The following is an 18,392-nucleotide window of genomic DNA, read 5'->3' as shown; positions in this document are numbered from 1 at the left end:
TCTCTTTAAAAAATGAGACAAATCGGACCCGGAGAATTACAACTTATTAAACACAACATTAAAATTAACAACCAAAGCGATAACAAACACATTGAATAAAATTATACCATTACCAGAACAACAACAAGGTTTTAGGTCGGGAAGGTCATGCACTGACGCTATATTTATAATGAGGCAAGTAACAAACCGGCATATTTATGTATCGCGGACCTCAAGAAAGCATTTGACAGGATCACATTAAAGTACGTTATCCATTTGTTATACTCAAGAGAGGTACCTCTAGGAATAATTAAAACGATCGAAAACATCTACCAGAACAACACAATAAAAGTAAAAGTGGAAGACGAACTAACTGACCCAATTGAAGCCGGCAATGGGATAAGACAGGGTCCTTTATTGTTTAACCTGATCATGAACAAAATAATAAAAAAGTAAGAACTAAAAAAGGATACCAAATGGGAAAACAACAACTTAAAATAATCTGCTATGCAGACGATTCAATACTAATCTCTCAAAGTAAACATGATTTACATCATATGCTACACAAATTTAACATAACCGCCAAAAAATTTAACATGTTAATTTCCCCAAAAAGGACAAAATGCATGGTTATAACAGCAGATCCAATAAGATGTAAATTGGAGCTGGAAAGTCAGATAATAGAACAACTGATGGAGTTTAAATACCTAGGCAGGCATCACACTATCTAGCTACGGAAGGCTCGAAACAGAAGTGGAAGATCAAGTGAATAGAGCAAACAGAGCAGCAGGTAGGTCTGAATGACACAATATGGAGAAATAAAAATATCGGAAAAAAAATGAACTTAAGAATTTACAAAACAGTCATCAGACCAATAGTGACATATGCGGCAGAAACACGACCCGACACAGAGAGGACAAAAAGATTGCTCGAAACAGCGGAGATGAAAACCCTTCGAAAAATCGATGGTAAGACTCTATGGGACAGAGCTAGAAGTACAGATATACGACGGAGATGCAAGGTGGATAACATTAATAACTGGGTAAGAAACAGAAAAATAGAATGGAATGACCACATAAGCCGAATGACAACAAATAATAGGGTAGTCAGGACAGCAAGAGGCGGTTCCCCAATAGGAAGACGATCAGTGGGAAGACCACGAAAACGATGGAACGACAACTTACTAGAGGCAGATTGAAAAAAACAAACAGAGTCATGTCTATACAAGAAGTAGTAGTAGAAGGAGAAGAAGAAGAAGAAGAAAAAGAAAAATCCCTAATCAAGTTTTACTTAAAAATACATAAGGATTATTTCCAAAAATTGTTTTCAACTGTCTCTCTCTTTTTAGTGGTATTTTAGTGGTATTTATCATTTTACCATAGCTATGAAGATGACCTTTGTAAGCCGAAAGCGTTCAGCTAGGAATTAATAAATTTTACACCAGATATCGAATTAGGGAATAAGCATAACGGGACTAAATATAAATAAAATAAGGGCCATTTACTAAAATAAACTAAATAGAACACTACAGAAATACAAAAAGATTAAAAAAAAGGGCTCACTAGATGAAAAATGGAAAAACCTAAAGCAAGTACTATACAGATCATCTAAAGAATGGAGTGGAATTCAGAAAATAATGAAAAACCAAAAACAAACCAGATGGTGGACAAATCCAGTAAAATTGGATATCACTGATAAAAAAAAATATGGAAAATATACGTGCACGTGCAAACAAAGACTTCAGGGGAAAAAGGACTACATAACAATAAGAATATAAAAAAAATAACCAAAAAGCAAAAACAGTTTGGGAACAGCTTAAACGAAGATTATAGAAATGACAGTAAATCCTTATGGAATAAGATCAATGTATTAAGTACTCTTTCAGACTAAGACACCGGTGTCTGACACCGGTGTCCGCCACCGGTGTTCAATTGCAGCAAAGCACTGGTGAGTCACTAAAATCAGTCAGACACTCAAAAGTAGCTCGTCTGTAGTCGTTCATTTAACACAATGCTTTGCTGCACGGTGGCGGACACCGGTGTCATACACCTACCAGTGTCTCAGTCTGAAAGAGTACTAAGCCAAGCCGCACACCAAAGAAACATGAAACGAAAAACATGTTTCATGAAAAGAAAACACTGCTAAACAAATCTCAAAGTCCGCCTACCAATGAAACGAGTGTGATCCATGCTCATGACACATTTTTATTTTCGGAGAGTTTCATAAATGGCCGGATATATATTTGTTTAGCAGTGGTTTATTTCCGTGAAACGTAATTTACGTTTCATGTTTCTTTGATGTGCGACCTGCCTAATAAGCGTACAAAAATGAACAGGAATATACGGCATAAAAGATGAAAACAAAAAATATAACACAAACCACATCATGAAGTGGTAAAATTCGGGAAAGAGTATTACACCTGTAAATTTTATAAATCAGAAGAAGACACAAATACAAGCCTGAGCTTAAATGATACATTGAACTCAAGCGAAGAAGAGAAAAGAACATGGAGAATGGAGAATATTAGGAAATGGAGTGGTCTAACGTCAACTGCTTGGATTTGCAATTGCTTTTTTTAATGTGATAGCTCAAAGACGCATGGATATGAATGTGGATGTGCATGTTTATTACTAGAGACTGGAAAATATGCACTAAAAAATGTCTAAAATATGCATGCAATATGCATTTTAAAACAAGCTGAATATGCACAATTAACATGCAAATATGCATTTATATATGCACTTATTTTTATATGAATAATTTTATGGTTTACGTTAAATACATAAATAAATAAAAAATAATAAAAATAAATAAATAGGTTTGAATTTAAACCAAATTGTATTATTATTTCTTAATATATTTTTTTAACTTCAGGTTTTGTGACAAATAAAACGGCAAAATATTTTATTTTGACCACAAGATAAATAAGAGTACAATAAAATAAATGTACATATTTTTATTGTTACAATATTGATTCATATTTTCTAAACTAATATTATAAAAAGAGTACAATAAAACAAATTTACATATTTTTATTGTTACAATAAATAATCATATATTGATTCATATTTTCTAAACTAATATTATGTCTTCTATCTGTTAATATTTGTTTATAGGCAGAAAAAGATCTCTCAACGTCACAAGATGTAATTGGGGCATATTTAAACTTTGCTATTAGAGACGGATCCATATTAATATTTTCATCGAAGTTTCCAAAATTGATTATATTATTTATTGAACGCAATAAAGTGAAACCCTCATTTTTGTTTAAAACGTCATCAAGTTTATCTTTAATTTTTACTCCAATTTCCCCATTCAGATTTGTTATTTTCTGTTTAACCGAATCAACAATAGACATACTATTGTGAAGACATAAATTTTGAGCCTCTAATTTTGTAATTGAACTTTCAATGATATCGAAATTCGATTTTATATACAACAATTGATTTTTAATAGACTTTTCTTTAAAAATATTTTGACAGTTATCAATAGCGGTACAAGTCGGATCAAAACTTGAAATAACGCTTTTGATGTCGTCGTAGTGTTCAGATAAAAATATAGCACTTTTAAGCCAAGTTCCCCATCTGGTTAATACTGGTTCTGGTGGTAAAGGAATATCGGGAAGCATCTCCCTATATACCTGTACACGTAGTGGTGCTTTCAGAAATACTTTTTTTACATTATTTATTAAGGTGTTTACATTGGGAAATTCAATTCTAACTTTCTCTGCAACTCTGTTTAGGCCGTGCGCCAAACATGTACAGTGAATTAAATTAGGGAAAAAGATTTTAAGATTGGATGCAGCTTTCATCATATATGAGGCGGCATCACTAAGCATTAATAATATTTTTTCAAATGGTACTTGATCAGGTAAAAAAAAATTTGTTAGGGATTCGTTAACAAATCTAGCTATTGTAGCATAGTTTGTTTTTTCCAAACATTTTACACTAATTAAGTATGAGTTTTTAAAATCGCCAGAGTCGTTAAGAACTCCAACAATTAGATTCGCAATTTGTCGACCCTTTGTATCCGTTGTTTCGTCGACGGAAATCCAAAGATAATCGGCTTTTAACTGATTTTTAATACTCGTCATCACATCTTTGTAACATGCACTGACATATTTTTTCCGAAGAGTTGAAGAACTTGGTATTTGAGCTGGTTTATCTTTAATCTTGCAATAAGTTTTTAAAAAGTTTTGACACGATTTATGTTCTAACTTGTGCAGAGGGATATTGCAGTTCAAAAAAAAATGGCATAAATCCTTTGCAAAGGTTTCTTGCCCAACTGACGTATTCTGAATCTGCAAACTGTTCTGTAGAATCTGCTGGCGAGGTTTATTATCATTTTTTGATAGCTTAGTTTGGTGAAGTGAAGTTTTTATGTGTTGAACTACTTGGAATTTCTTTTGACATGGAATCTGGAATATAATGATAATGATGTTTTAGATGTTTTCGTAAATAGATACCTACATTAAAATGATCAAACTTTTTAAACCTCCCCCAATTTTTTTTTATTTCTCAAAGTGAAATTGAAATCGTCAAACAATAAAGTACAGTCAGTGTACCGTAGTATACAGGGTGGGCCACTCTCAACACCTCGCTCTGTATAAGCCAAACCGTTGCGAACTTTAAAAAACAGTTTTTGAAGAAATGGGACGGTTTGTCATTTTAGAATAGACAGACACATAGATGTGCAAAGAAGTTTGATAAGTTTAAAAATCTATTGAAGTGGAGAACTTACCTTTTTATCACAAATGGTGCAAAACATACTTTCACTGTCGATAACTTTTAGATGATTGTTACTTCCAATCCAACTTCTGAGAAGACTTGATTTTTCCCTTGCTACTTTAGGCATTTTCACAATAATAATAAAATGATTTTTTTACACAGTATAGTCAATAACTTGCAATCACAAAAGTTGAATAATCGGCGATTGATTTAAGACTAACCATTCATAAAATAAAATAATCTATCCTACCCTTAAAACAGTGTTGCCAACTCGACCAATATAGTATTTGCCAAACCTCACAAGAATGATGGAATGATCAGTTCAACAGTAGGTATTCCATTATCAACTAATAAAAAATCCCTATAGCAAGCATAACCCAGTACAGATAAATTATTTGTTTTAAAAAATGCTGAAACATGATCCTGTAGTTAATAGTAATCTCATGGTCCACAGACATAAGTACTAATATAAACATTATTGAAGGCGAAGGGATTTGCTGATGTAGGTGTGTATGTGTGAATGGTTAAACATTTTTTGTTAGGAATCAGATTTGACTCACTGATATCAGTTTCAAGTTCCTGTGAGAGAGTTCCTAAGTTGTTTTAGTAATTGTAAGGCCAACATAAAAATTTGTTCTGAATTAGAAGATTTTCGATTTTTACTAAATAATTTTTATATTATTTAATATGCTAGAAAATATGCTATATGCTAAACAAGAAATAAATAAGCTAAACAACACAAAAATATGCCAAATCTAGCATAAAATAAGCTAAATTGGCAACGCTGCCTTAAAATTTCGTTTTGGTTGGTTTTCCCAGAATAATTCATAGTTGGCCGACACCAGCAGAAAGTACAGGTAATATTTGTAATGTTATTCAAAATATAATCGGTATTTACTTAGGTAATTTGTAAATTCTGAGAAGTCTATAAATCTTAAATATCCGGATAATGATACCTGCAGCTATAAATAACGCCCATTATGTTTATGGGTACAACAACAAAGGAGCTTAACAGCAAAATATTTACTTTCACATTTTATTTTAATGGATGTTGATGTTACTAATATATACCTTATTTTTAAATGGGGTAGAGTAAATTCCCATCAAAATATGCATTTATATGCTCTTAAATCTCCAAATATGCAAGGCATATGCATTTATGAAAAACATGAGAAATATGCAGCATATATATGCATATGCATTTTGCATATAATCCAGTCTTTATTTATTACGCTGATTTTGAAAAATCATTTGACAAAATAAAACATGAAAAATTGATCCAAAATCTAAAGACAAAAAACATAGACAATAGGGACTTACGAATAATGACAAAGCTTCACTGGATTCAAAGAGCACAATTGTAATACATAACGAACTCAGGCCAGAATTTGAAATCAGGAGAGGTGTTAGGCAGGGATATATTATGTTGCTATGTCTTCATTACTATTTAATGTATATAGTGAAGTCATTTTTGAGAGAGGAGTACTATCTCAAAGTGAAGGAATAATAATTGACGGAACACATATTAACAACATAAGATATGCAGATGACACCATGATTATGGCAAGCTCTGCTAAACAACTTCAATTATTACTAAACAAAACACTTTCTTTGACGAATATGGACTAAAAATGAATATACAAAAGATCAAATAAACGATAATAACTAAGAAAACAAATACACAAACAAGCATACATTTGGAAAATATACCGATAGAAAGGGTTGATAAATATACATATCTACGAACCTGGATTTCAGAGAAAAACAGAAATAAGGACAGGATACAAATATCAAGAAATGCGTTTGTAAAAATGAAAACAATTCTCTGCGACAAAGACCTTAGATTAAAACTGAGAGTAAGAGCTTTGAGATGCTACGTGTTCTCGATACTGCAATATGGACTTGAAAACTGGACATTGAAGCAAGAACACATAAATAAGCTACAGTCATTTGAAATCAGGGCACGAGGATATATATCCACTAATATATATCACGATATATATCGTGATATATATCATGATATTTATATTATAAATATCGTGATATATATCAGTATTTTATTTCGTACTAATTTTTACATAAGAAGGCAGTGTTGCAAATGCTAAGGACTTTCTACAAATATTGCATCCTGTTTCAGTGGCAGTTGATAGAATGCAACGAGACTCAACGACATTTGCTGTCGCCGTAGAAATTTGGATTCGACTGGAAAAAAATCTAAGTGATCAACCAATTCAAATTAAGAACGTTTTTATTACAAAAGGAGGAATATGGCTCTAGGTTTACCTCATTTTTTTACTGGACCATCGCTTTTTGGGAGAAAGACTTACTGCCGAACAAAAAGAACAGGCTTATGAATATTTAAATTCGACACAGATTTTGTTTCGTTTGTAATGGCCCTAACTTCGAAGTCTAAACCTTTTCCGTCTTTCATGTATGGTCCAAATTTCAAAAAAATCTCCATTATTATGGTGAAAGTCTGTTCCAATCGCTGAATCCTGATAAAAACATATTTCTCGAACGAATTAACCAATTACTTACAGCAGTAGCCTCAACGGCAGGCATTGAAAAGTGCTTTCAAGCTTTGGACTTGTGCATTCTAAATTACGAAATAATTTAGGGACAGAAAAGGCTGCTAAACTTGATTTCATGTTTAAATATGTAAACAGTTCTTCATACCAAAAACATGACAATTTGGAATGGATTTGGCCTGAACAAGAAACTGAAAGAAGGGAAAATGAAGAGGCAGAATTAAGGGGTGCTTTACTAATTTTGATTCAAACACTTCCGATGTTGAACCTTCATCTTATATAATTTTCTAAATGATTTTGTGTTTTAAATGTTCAGAATTTTAAGTTATTTTGTAAAAATAGAAATACTTATAATATGTTTATGTTAATGTTTTCAATATTTTTAGTTAATTTAGTTGTTACTTGGATATGCATATAATTTTGTTTTCTGTTTATGTAACATACTACCATACCATACGTACGTTTATATTTTTGACAAAAATTTTTGTATTTTTCATTAAGTAAAACTATATCTTTTATACTGTTACTTTCTACAATAATTAGAGTCTTATTTTGGTCAATTTAGTTTCTCTATTGAAATGTTTTCCAAAATATCATAAATATCCTATAAATATCACATTTTGGATATATATCGGATATATATCATATATATCCGATATTTTGATATTTATATAAATATCATGGATATTTTGTGACCTGTTTGAAATGTGGTGTTACAGAAGGATGCTTAGAATAGCATGGACACAGAAGACAACGAACACGGAAGTATTGCGAGAAATGGGCAAAGAATACGAAATAATAAACACAAAAATAAGAAAGTTATAATATCTGGGACCCGTAATGAAGGGACAGCGATATGAAATGCTAAGAGCCAGACTGATAATACAGGGAAAGATAAGAGGAGGAAGTAGTATAGAAAAACGGAGATTGTCATGGTATAAGAATTTAAGGGACTAGTTGAAATGCAGTTCTATAGAACTCCTCAGAGCAGCGGTAGACAGAGTAAAGATAGTGATTATGATATCCAACCTGAAATTCGGAGACGGCACAAAGAAGAAGAACGTCAACTAATCCATGTCGAGCTGCTGTGAATAGAATAAGATGGGTCAGTATGGTCGCTAACATATATCTAGAAGATGCTCACTCTTAGAAGAATAGACAAATACCAATTAATTTCTAATGATTTACTAATTGATTACCATTTTTATTTCCACGGCATGCTGTCAAATATTGTATTAAATACATTAACGAGGATGCCAAAGATGCCAAAAACGGGGTCCAATCACGAAAAGGAGGAAAGGATGACCCAGACAAAGATGGTATAGCTTATACAAAGTATCACAAGGAAAAATTCCTGTACTGGCTGTATACTGTATACCATAAATCACAAAAAATAAAAATCTTATTTTGTAAAAGGTATATGTATTTAAAATCCCTAAAAAGGGCTGTATCACAACAAAACGTTTTTGGAATCAATATTCCATCATCAGTGTTATCACAGGTTTACATGCTTTAAGCCACCTAAATGTACCGGTAAAAACCCTTAAATTGATTTTAAACAGTTGGAGTTACATTATATTATCTTATTTTGAAAGATGTTTAAAATATTTCCAGATTAACCTAAACTCTGCCATGTAAGGTCTATCTTCAATTTTCCAATCAATATGGTTGATGTCATGTGATGCCAGGGGTTAATCTGGAAATATTTTTAAACATCTTTCAAAATCAGATAATATAATGTAACCCCAACTGTTTAAAATCAATTTAAGAGTTTTTACCCGTACATTTTGGTGGCTTAAAGCATGTAAACCTGTGATAACACTGATAATAGAAAGATCTCAGAAAAGAGCGAATGGACGGGTGGGAAGAAAGAGTAAACAGGGATGAATGGAGGAGAATTAATAGTAAGTAAATTTAGTAGGCAAGGGGCATGATTGGACAAGAAGACACCCCGTTTGATACGAGTTTACAATATTATATAGGTATTATATTATTTTATAATACACTCAGGTGCAAAAAAATCGATCCACTGAAAATTTGGTCATTTTGCTGTCTCGAATTTCCTAACCCTGTTGTCCGATATAAGTGATTTTTTACCTAGTCCAGATAAATAAGATTTTTCTCGTGACACATCCCCCTCCAGGCCGAAACCAAATTTTTTGAGTAGTATGGACATCTATATTATTAGCCTATAGGTTTCCTGCAGCCGATTTTGATGATATACATAGTTATAAACAAATGAAGATCAAAAAACGCTAAATTTTCGCTTTTTTCGTCTATTACCAAAAAGTTAAGCACTTTAAACAAATTTGAGTGTAAGAAACTCATAAATCGTATAAAAGAATTCAATATGGCGTTCGCTGAATATGTCCATCCTCATTGGTTGCTTAGAAAATTGCAAAATAAATCATAAATTTTGAGTTTTTAAAAATATTCATAACTTATGTAAAAATTAACTTAGAACCTTCTTATTACACGAAATGCTGATACTTCTTATACTTAAATTATATTTTAAATTTCAAAGCAATTGGTCAAATAGTTTAAAAGTTATTTAATTTGTTTATCCCAAATTCATTTTTTTTTGCAACACTACAAGTCAGAAAATTATGAGGCTACAATCATACTTCGGACAGTTTATAAAAGAAGAACATTTATACTATTACTATTATTAAAAATAAATGACAAAAAATAATTTTAAACAGTGTAAAATTATTTTGAAGAAACATGTCGATTTTTTGCTTACTTATAAACAATTGGAATAACTTTTTAACCGTTACCTGTAGAAAAATTATTTTTTCATATTTAGAAAGACTGAATTTTTATACACATTTAGACAGAAAAACAACTGTCCTAGGACAATTAGGGACAAAGTTAGCCCCCCCCCCATTTATTTAATTCACATGTTTTTGCAAAATAATTTTGCAATATTTATAATTATTTTTTGTAATTTTTTTTAATTAAATTAATACTGTAAATTTCCTTCTTCCATAAACTATCCAAATTAAATAACTTTTAAACTATTTGACCAATTTCTTCGAAATTTAGGGTATGAATTAAGCACCATAAGTCTCAGCATTCTGTGTAATAAGAAGGTTCTAAGTTAATTTTTACATAAGTTATAAATATTTATAAAAACTCAAAATTTATGATTTGTTTTGCAATTTTCTAAGCAACCAATAAGGATAGACATATTAAGCAAACGCCATATTGAAGTTTTTTATACTGTTTATGAGTTTCTTACTCTCAAATTTGTTTAAAATGACTATTTTCTTAGTAATAGAACGAAAAAAGCGAAAATTTACCGTTTTTTGATCTTCATTTGTTTATAACTATGTATATCATCAAAATCGGCTGCAGGAAATATATAGGTTATTATTATAGATGTCCATATTACTCAAAAAATTTGGTTTCGGCCTGGAGGGGGTTGTGCCACCAACAGGCTATTTTTTTTCCTTATTTCTCTGAACTATACCATGTTATAGCCTTATTCATTAACAATATCGCTGTAATAATATTGTTGCTAGACAGATAAACTGTCATTGTTTACCGGGTTTACGAATCAAACTGTGTTTTTCTCAAAGTTCGCATCACCCTGTGGACTATTGTAGCGTTTATAGAATACTGAAATTAAAAACCAACTATAGCCTCAGGTTTTCTTAACATTTTGTTTTCAGATTCATTAGCTTACGTTGGATAATATTGGTGGCTTTTAAGACGTAGTTATTGCACATTTTTTGACATACAATTAAGAATTTTATATTCACCATTGGCGTGCATACGGGTAATATGATCGGTCATAATACCTCTTTGCGCGCTAATGGTGAATATTAAATTCTTAATTTGTATGTCAAAAAGTGTGCAATAACTACGTCTTAAAACCCACCAAATTTGATTTGCATGTCTCAACTGGTTTTAAAGCAATAAATAAATCGTCAGTTTGTAAAAAAATTAAACATCCCGTATCTTGGAAACGAAGCGTTTGCGGACATATGATTATAAAGCAAAATCATTATTTTCATGTGCAAAATTACCCCTTAAAGTTTACCGCACTTATTTCGAAACACCCTGTAGGTCTGATGACGAACATGGCTAGTTGTTAAAGTACCTAACTTTTTTATTATCCAACATAAGCGAATGAATCTAAAAACAAAATGTTAAGAAAACCTGATTGAGGCTATAGTTGGTTTTTAATTTCAGTATTTTATAAACGCTACAATAGTCCACAGGGTAATGCGAACTTTGAGAAAAAACACAGCTTGATTCATACACCCGGTATACAATGACAGTTTATCTGTCTAGCAACAATATTATTACAGCGATATAGGGCTTTTCATCGATTGTCATTTGTTTCGAGCTTCTGTCATGTGTCACATAATATTAATATATCTACGTCATACGTTATTGATATATACCAATGATACAAATCAAAGACGTATGACGTAGATATATTAATATTATGTGACACATGACAGAAGCTCGAAACAAATGACTGTGAATGAAAAGCCCTATTGCTAATGAATAAGGCTATAACATGGTAAAAAAATCACTTAAATCGGACAACAGGTTTAGGAAATTCGAGACATGAAAAATTACCAAATGTTCAGTGAATCGACTTATTATTATATTATTATATTATAATGTATTTAATTTTAGGTATATTAGCCCTCGGCCTTTAAGACTTGTTGAGCTTTGTAAATAAATAAATAGGTAATATTATAATAATTATAAGAAACAAAGCTGACTTACCAAAAGAGGGTGCAACTCGTTCAAAATCATTTATCACTAAGCACTATCACTATACCGCACTGATTGTTGTTGTCTATTAAATTTTCGAGGTTTTTCAATGAAATAGAAGTTTGAAAAATGAAAAATATGCATCTATTTAGTAAAAGTCTACACCAAAAATCGATGGATTGGTACATTTACACCGTTTAATGTACCGAAAAGTGAAAAAATTATGGATCTGACCAATAAAAAATCCAAATGCCGGTACACAAAAAACTGTCACAGCTATCTTGTAGCGTCTACAAGAAAAAACTTTATCTTTAGTATCAACCCGATCGGTAATTACATAAGTAGGTATTATAAATTATGACAAAAAACAAGAGTTCTTATTACTAATAACCAAAATAATTATAATTATAATTATAATATAAAAACAAGTGTTCTAAACGAATAGCCGAAATGTTAACATGTTTTACTAGTTTTATAGAAACAAAGGAGACCATTTACCTACGAGACAGCCGGACTAGTTTTTATAGTCTTGTTTTGGATAAGAAACAATTTCTGTCTGACTGCGTTAACACCTAGTTTTTGATTTAATAATTTTAAACGGTTGTTGCATATTTTTAAACACTTTTAACTCACAAGACCGCACAAAGACAAATAATTTTACGACACGGCGCGGCGTCTAATCACCATTATGCCTTTTTGAGAATGACCGAAGTGATGTAACAGGTTTAGCAAAAATTACAACCATTGGTAGTAATGAAAGGGTCACGGCGTTGCCGGATTTATTTTGGCAGAGTTTCGCTAGAATAAAACAATGACCGATGACGTCACGAGGTGAATTTCAAATCACCATATTTATTCATATATATTATGGTACCTTATAAAAGTAGCCTAAAGTTATTATTTTAGCCCTCTTGATGTCACTGAGCCTAAGATATGCCCATTTAAAGGGTCAAAAATAGGTCTTTTTACGCAATATTTGAAGAGCTGTATCTCTGAGCCCAGTGGTCCGATTTTATTGCACAAGGTCCAATTTTTCTTGTTATAATGTCAACTTTTTGATGAAATAATTTGCAAAACCGTAAAAGATACGTTTTATTTTATAGGTGAAGAAGGACGAATAGGGCTTTTCATCGGTTGTCGTTTGTTTCGAGCTTCTGTCATGTGTCACATAATATTAATATATCTACGTCATACTTCTTTGGTTTGTATTATTGTATATACCAATAACGTATGTCGTAGATATATTAATATTATGTGACACATGACAGAAGCTCGAAACAAATGACTGTAAATGAAAAGCCCTATAGAAAAGTTACAAAATTTTATGATTTTCAACTAACTGTAATTAGTCCAGGGCGCATCTGTTTTGAGATGGACGTTGAGAGGTGACTCAAAGTTTTTTGCAGAAATTGCTTGAAAATAACTCAAATAATGATATTTGACTTATCCTCCCACTCAAAGAGGTCCGGAACATTGTTTAAATAATCAAAATGTCAAAAAATGAAGGAAAAATTCGATTTTTTTCTTCGTTTTTTGAATATAACTTTAAAAGTATTTATTTTCGAGAAAAGTTGTACTGACATAAAAGATGCGTAATTAAATTTCTTACAATAAAGAATTGGTTAAAACTTTTAAAAATAGTCACCCTTGTTGCAAAATAGCAATAATTGCGAAAAAAAAAACCATAAAAAAACAAGTATTCGCATTTTACGTTTTTCAACCATTTATGCTGCACTTAAGACCTTCATATTTTACCCAGAAAAACTTTATGATGTAGTAAAACAATACTGTAAATTTGATTACGATCGGTTCAACAAATTTTGCAATCCAGCTTTCGCAAAAAAATCTTTTTTTCAAAATGTTGCAGGACTGAAAATAAAGCAGATAGCAAGTTGAAATTTTTTCTGCATATAGAAGAGTACTGTACCTTTCATTTGCAATTTGCAAAATTAAAATCGATTAACTACCACGGCGTCAGGATTTTTTAAAATAAACATTAATTTTTGGTGCTACGCGCAGAACAGCGGTGTTCGATTCACACAAGTTGATTTCCACCAAAATTTCTTCCACTTTTATATTTATATTATCATTTTTAAGTTTTATATTATCTAATATATTATTTTCTTAATCTATATTTTCTTGTATTTTAATATTTTAATTCCACAAAATTCAAACTAATTTTATTATTGTTTGTGAAATATCGTTTAAATAATTGCATATGTTTAAAAATAATAGATATTTATTCTCTAAGTTAAAATATATGAACAAAGAAAATTTTTGCTAAAAAAGTGTTATTTCAAAGGACAGAGTATGTGTTTTCATTTTGCAATAAACAAATTGATTTATTTATGTCGAAATGTACTAAAAATTAAAATGTATCAACCATTATCAAAGGTGATTGGAATGCCCAATCAGAGCAAAATATCCGCTGTCCTGGGCGTAGCACCAATAATTAATGTTTATTTAAAAAAATTCCTGACGCCGTGGTAGTTAACCGATTTTAATTTTGAAAATTTAAAATAAAAGGTACAGTATTCTTCTATATGAAAAAAATTCAACTTGCTGTCTGTTTTATTTTCAGTCCTGTAATATTTTGAAAAAATAATTTTTTTGCGAAAGCTGGATTGCAAAATTTATTTTGCAAAATCTCTTTACCCGATCTTAATGAAATTCTCAGCATTATTTTATTATATCAAAGTTTTTCTGGGTAGAATATGAAGGTCCTAAGTGTAGCATAAATGGTTGAGAAACGTAAAATGCGAATACTTGTTTTTTATGATTCTTTCGCAATTATTGCTATTTTGCAACAAGGGTGACTATTTTTAAAATTTTTAACAAATTCTATATTATATGAAATTTAATTACGCAATTCTTATGTCAGTACAACTTTTCTCGGAAATGAATACTTTTAAAGTTATAATTAAAAAACGAAGAAAAAACCGAATTTTTCCTTCATTTTTTAACATTTTGATTATTTAAACTATGTTCCGGACCTTTTTGAGTGGGAGGATAACTCAAATATTATTATTTGAGTTATTTTTAAGCAATTTCTGCAAAAAAATTTGAGTCACCTCTCAACGTCCAAATGTACTAATATTTTTACAGATGCGCCCTGGTCTAAATTGAGAATATGAGAAACTAAAAGAGTAAAGAAACGAAAGAGAGAACGGCCAAAAAAAATGAAGAAATGAAATCATAAAAACAGTTAAAGCCATAGGGATGAACAAGAGAGAAATCAATGATATCGAAAATCAAAAAAGCATGTTTTCTGACAATGTCGATCGGTTTATTGTGGTTTGCTTTGTTAAAGACTATTCTAATCTTCTTCTTTAAGTGCCTTGTTCTCCCAAAACATTGGCGATCAGTCGCATGATTTTTACTTTGTCCACAGATGACCTAAATAGTGTTGTGGTGCTCACTCCATACCACTGGCGGAGGTTCCTAAGCCAGGATGTTTTTCTGCGTCCGGAGCCGCGCTTTTTCTCTATCTTTCCTTTTTTTGATTACCTACCGCTTCTTGATTTGTTACTCTGTTCATCCACGATATCCTTAAGTTCTCAATATTCTGCGGTAAGCCCACATTTCAAAAACCTTAATCCTCTTGCACATTGTTTTCATGAGGGTCCATGCTTCCATTCCATATAACAAAATGCTAACAAAACACATAGCAGCGTAATCAAGCGTATTCTTAGCGTAATTTTTAGCTCTCTGTTGGTTAGTACCTTTTGAATTTTTCTAAATGATGTTCTCGCTGCTCTATTCTGCATTTGATTTCCTTTGATAAGTCCCACTTTTCATTCACCCAACAGCCTAAATACTTATATGTTTGTACTCTCTGCACCATGTCTCCATTTATTCTAATATTTACCAAGTTATTAGGTTATTAGCTATATTTTTGTTTTTGCTGATGACCATCCATTGGGTTTTCTTTATATTTATTTTCAGGATCATTTGTTGGCTATGGTCCGTCACTTAATGTAGGAGTGCCTGCAAATCATCCCTGTCCATTTCTAGCAGAACTGTGTCATCAGCGTATTTCAGATTGTTGAAGACTATTTCATTGGCAATTATACCCAATTATATCTACTGCTTCTCTAAAGACCTTTTCTGCATGCAAATTAAATAGAAGCGGGAGAGCACGCAACGTTGTCTAACTTCTTTCAGAATAGAAATTTCTTCAGATGGCTGGCTGCTAATTCTGATGTCAACTGTTTGATTCCAAATGACAAATGATAAATTGGCTATTATTTCTGAAACTTATGATAAATTGGCTATTATTTCTGGAACTTCGTTTTTTCTTGACACCTTGACAGTCTATCCAAACGTATATACGCCGAGGTATTTTTGCGCCTCGTTGTGTTCCAGCATCTGACCACGCCACTTCACCTCTAGCGGCCTTCGGGCTTGCTTGTTTCTAAGGTGGAAAGCACGCACAGAGTTTTTGTGGGATTGGGTTTCAGATGGTTTTTATCGTAGTATAGAGCTAAGTCTCCTAGAGCACCTGTCAGTTTCATTTCGACTTCATTGAAGGTTCTTCCCTGAGCTACCACAGCTGTATCATCAGCGTAAATAAATTGCCTTGTTTGTTGTTGTATGGGTTGGTCGTTGGTGTAAATGTTGTATAGAATCGGCCCGAGGACACTTCCCCGTGGAAGCCCATTTTTTGGTCCCTCCACCGACTGTTTTTTGACTGGAGCATTACGTAGAAGCATCTATTCGGGAGGAGACATTTCACTAACCTTATTAGTCGGAAATTCTTTGTAGTTTCGTAGAGTTTTGCGAGCAGCCATTGATGGTTAACTGTGTCGTAGTTACTCTGTTATTTAAAATAAAAAGGAAAGAATTCCTCTCATTGGCTGTATACCATAATAAAAAATTTACTAAGGAAGTAAAACTTCTCTTGTAGGTAGATGGTGTATAAATGTATTAAAATTTTCTAAAAAGATCCAAGTTGGATTGAAGGGGCTACATCACTAGTACAAAACAAACGTTTTCGGACTAATCAGTCCATCATCAAGTTGAAAACTTCAGATCCAAATAGTTGGATAGTTCCAACTAGTAGCTAGTTCCAACTACTTTGGATCTGAAATTTTCAACCTGATGATGGACTGATTAATCCGAAAACGTTTGTTTTATACTAGTGATGTACCCACTTTAATCCAACTTGGATCTTTTAAAAAAAAATTTAATAAATTTATATACCATCTACCTACAAGAGAAGTTTTACTTCTTTAGTAAATTAAATATACTCTGTTATTAATTTCTTTCCGGTCAAAATCATCTCTAATATGTTGGGTGATATTAAGGATTTGACTATAGCAGCACTTTCCGGGTCTGAACCCTGCTTGTTCTGGAATAATTTTAGTCTCCACAGATTCAGCGATCCAGTTCACTATCATTCTTTCAAACGCCTTGAAAAAGTGATACAAAAGAGAGACAAGTCTAAAACTCGTTGTATCCACAAGATCCTTCCCTAGTTTTAAGAGGGCTACCACTCTAGTTTCCCTCCAAGTTCTGGAGATTTGTAATGTACGAATGCAGCAATTCATCATTTTTATGAGACACTCTAGGTTTTCCAAAGTTCTTTATTTTGTTCTGTTCGAAAATCGTCCAGGCCAGCCGCTTTATTATCTTTTTGAATAAAAATGTATTTTTGTAAACGAACGCCACTGAGTTAATAATTAGTTACGTTGTAGAATATAAGGAAGCCCACATCTCTCAAAAAAGATCTCGATATCGGGCCACTTACTGTGTTTAAAATAGTTATTTTACAAACAAGTCTGTCTAAGTACGCGTACTTGAATAAAGTGGCCCACTTCGAGGCCCATATGGTTATTATAACCTGTCTCTAAGCCAAACTGGTTTACGTGAAAAATGAGTGGAAAACGATCTGTTGATGGATTCAGGCTCAGGTCGTGGTAAATATTTAAGAAATATGGATTCATAACTTGCGAGCTGATTGTGTACCTACACCTGTGAAAAATGACTGAAAGTGATTATTATTTCTTGATACGATGGAAATATTTTGGTTAATATACAGAGAATGTTTAGTTGTTTTACTCGATGTGCATTACAGAATGGTGAGGTAACTTTCTGATTCATTGTATAATCCAAAAGCATAGCTACTTTCAAAACAACTTGTTCTAAAAATCATTCGTGCAGTCTACAATACCGATAACTTAAAAACAGGTGTTTTAAATACCAAAAATGTTATTTTTCAGAACAATTTCAACGTTTTTATACTCTAGTAACTTCTTTTTCTTCTATCTTCCAGGGATTAGGTACTTATTGCTCGTTTCGGCATCACAAATTGCTCCATCGTTCTCCAGCTCCTTCTTCTTCTTTAAGTACCGTGCCCAAATTTTTAGGCGTGGGTAGCTTCCATAACAATTTGGCGATATCGTTCTCGATCTTGTGCGGCATG

This window comes from Diabrotica virgifera, chromosome 4 (assembly GCF_917563875.1).
Source record: "Diabrotica virgifera virgifera chromosome 4, PGI_DIABVI_V3a".
Taxonomy (NCBI): Eukaryota; Metazoa; Arthropoda; class Insecta; order Coleoptera; family Chrysomelidae; genus Diabrotica; species Diabrotica virgifera.
This window is presented reverse-complemented; position numbering follows the sequence as displayed.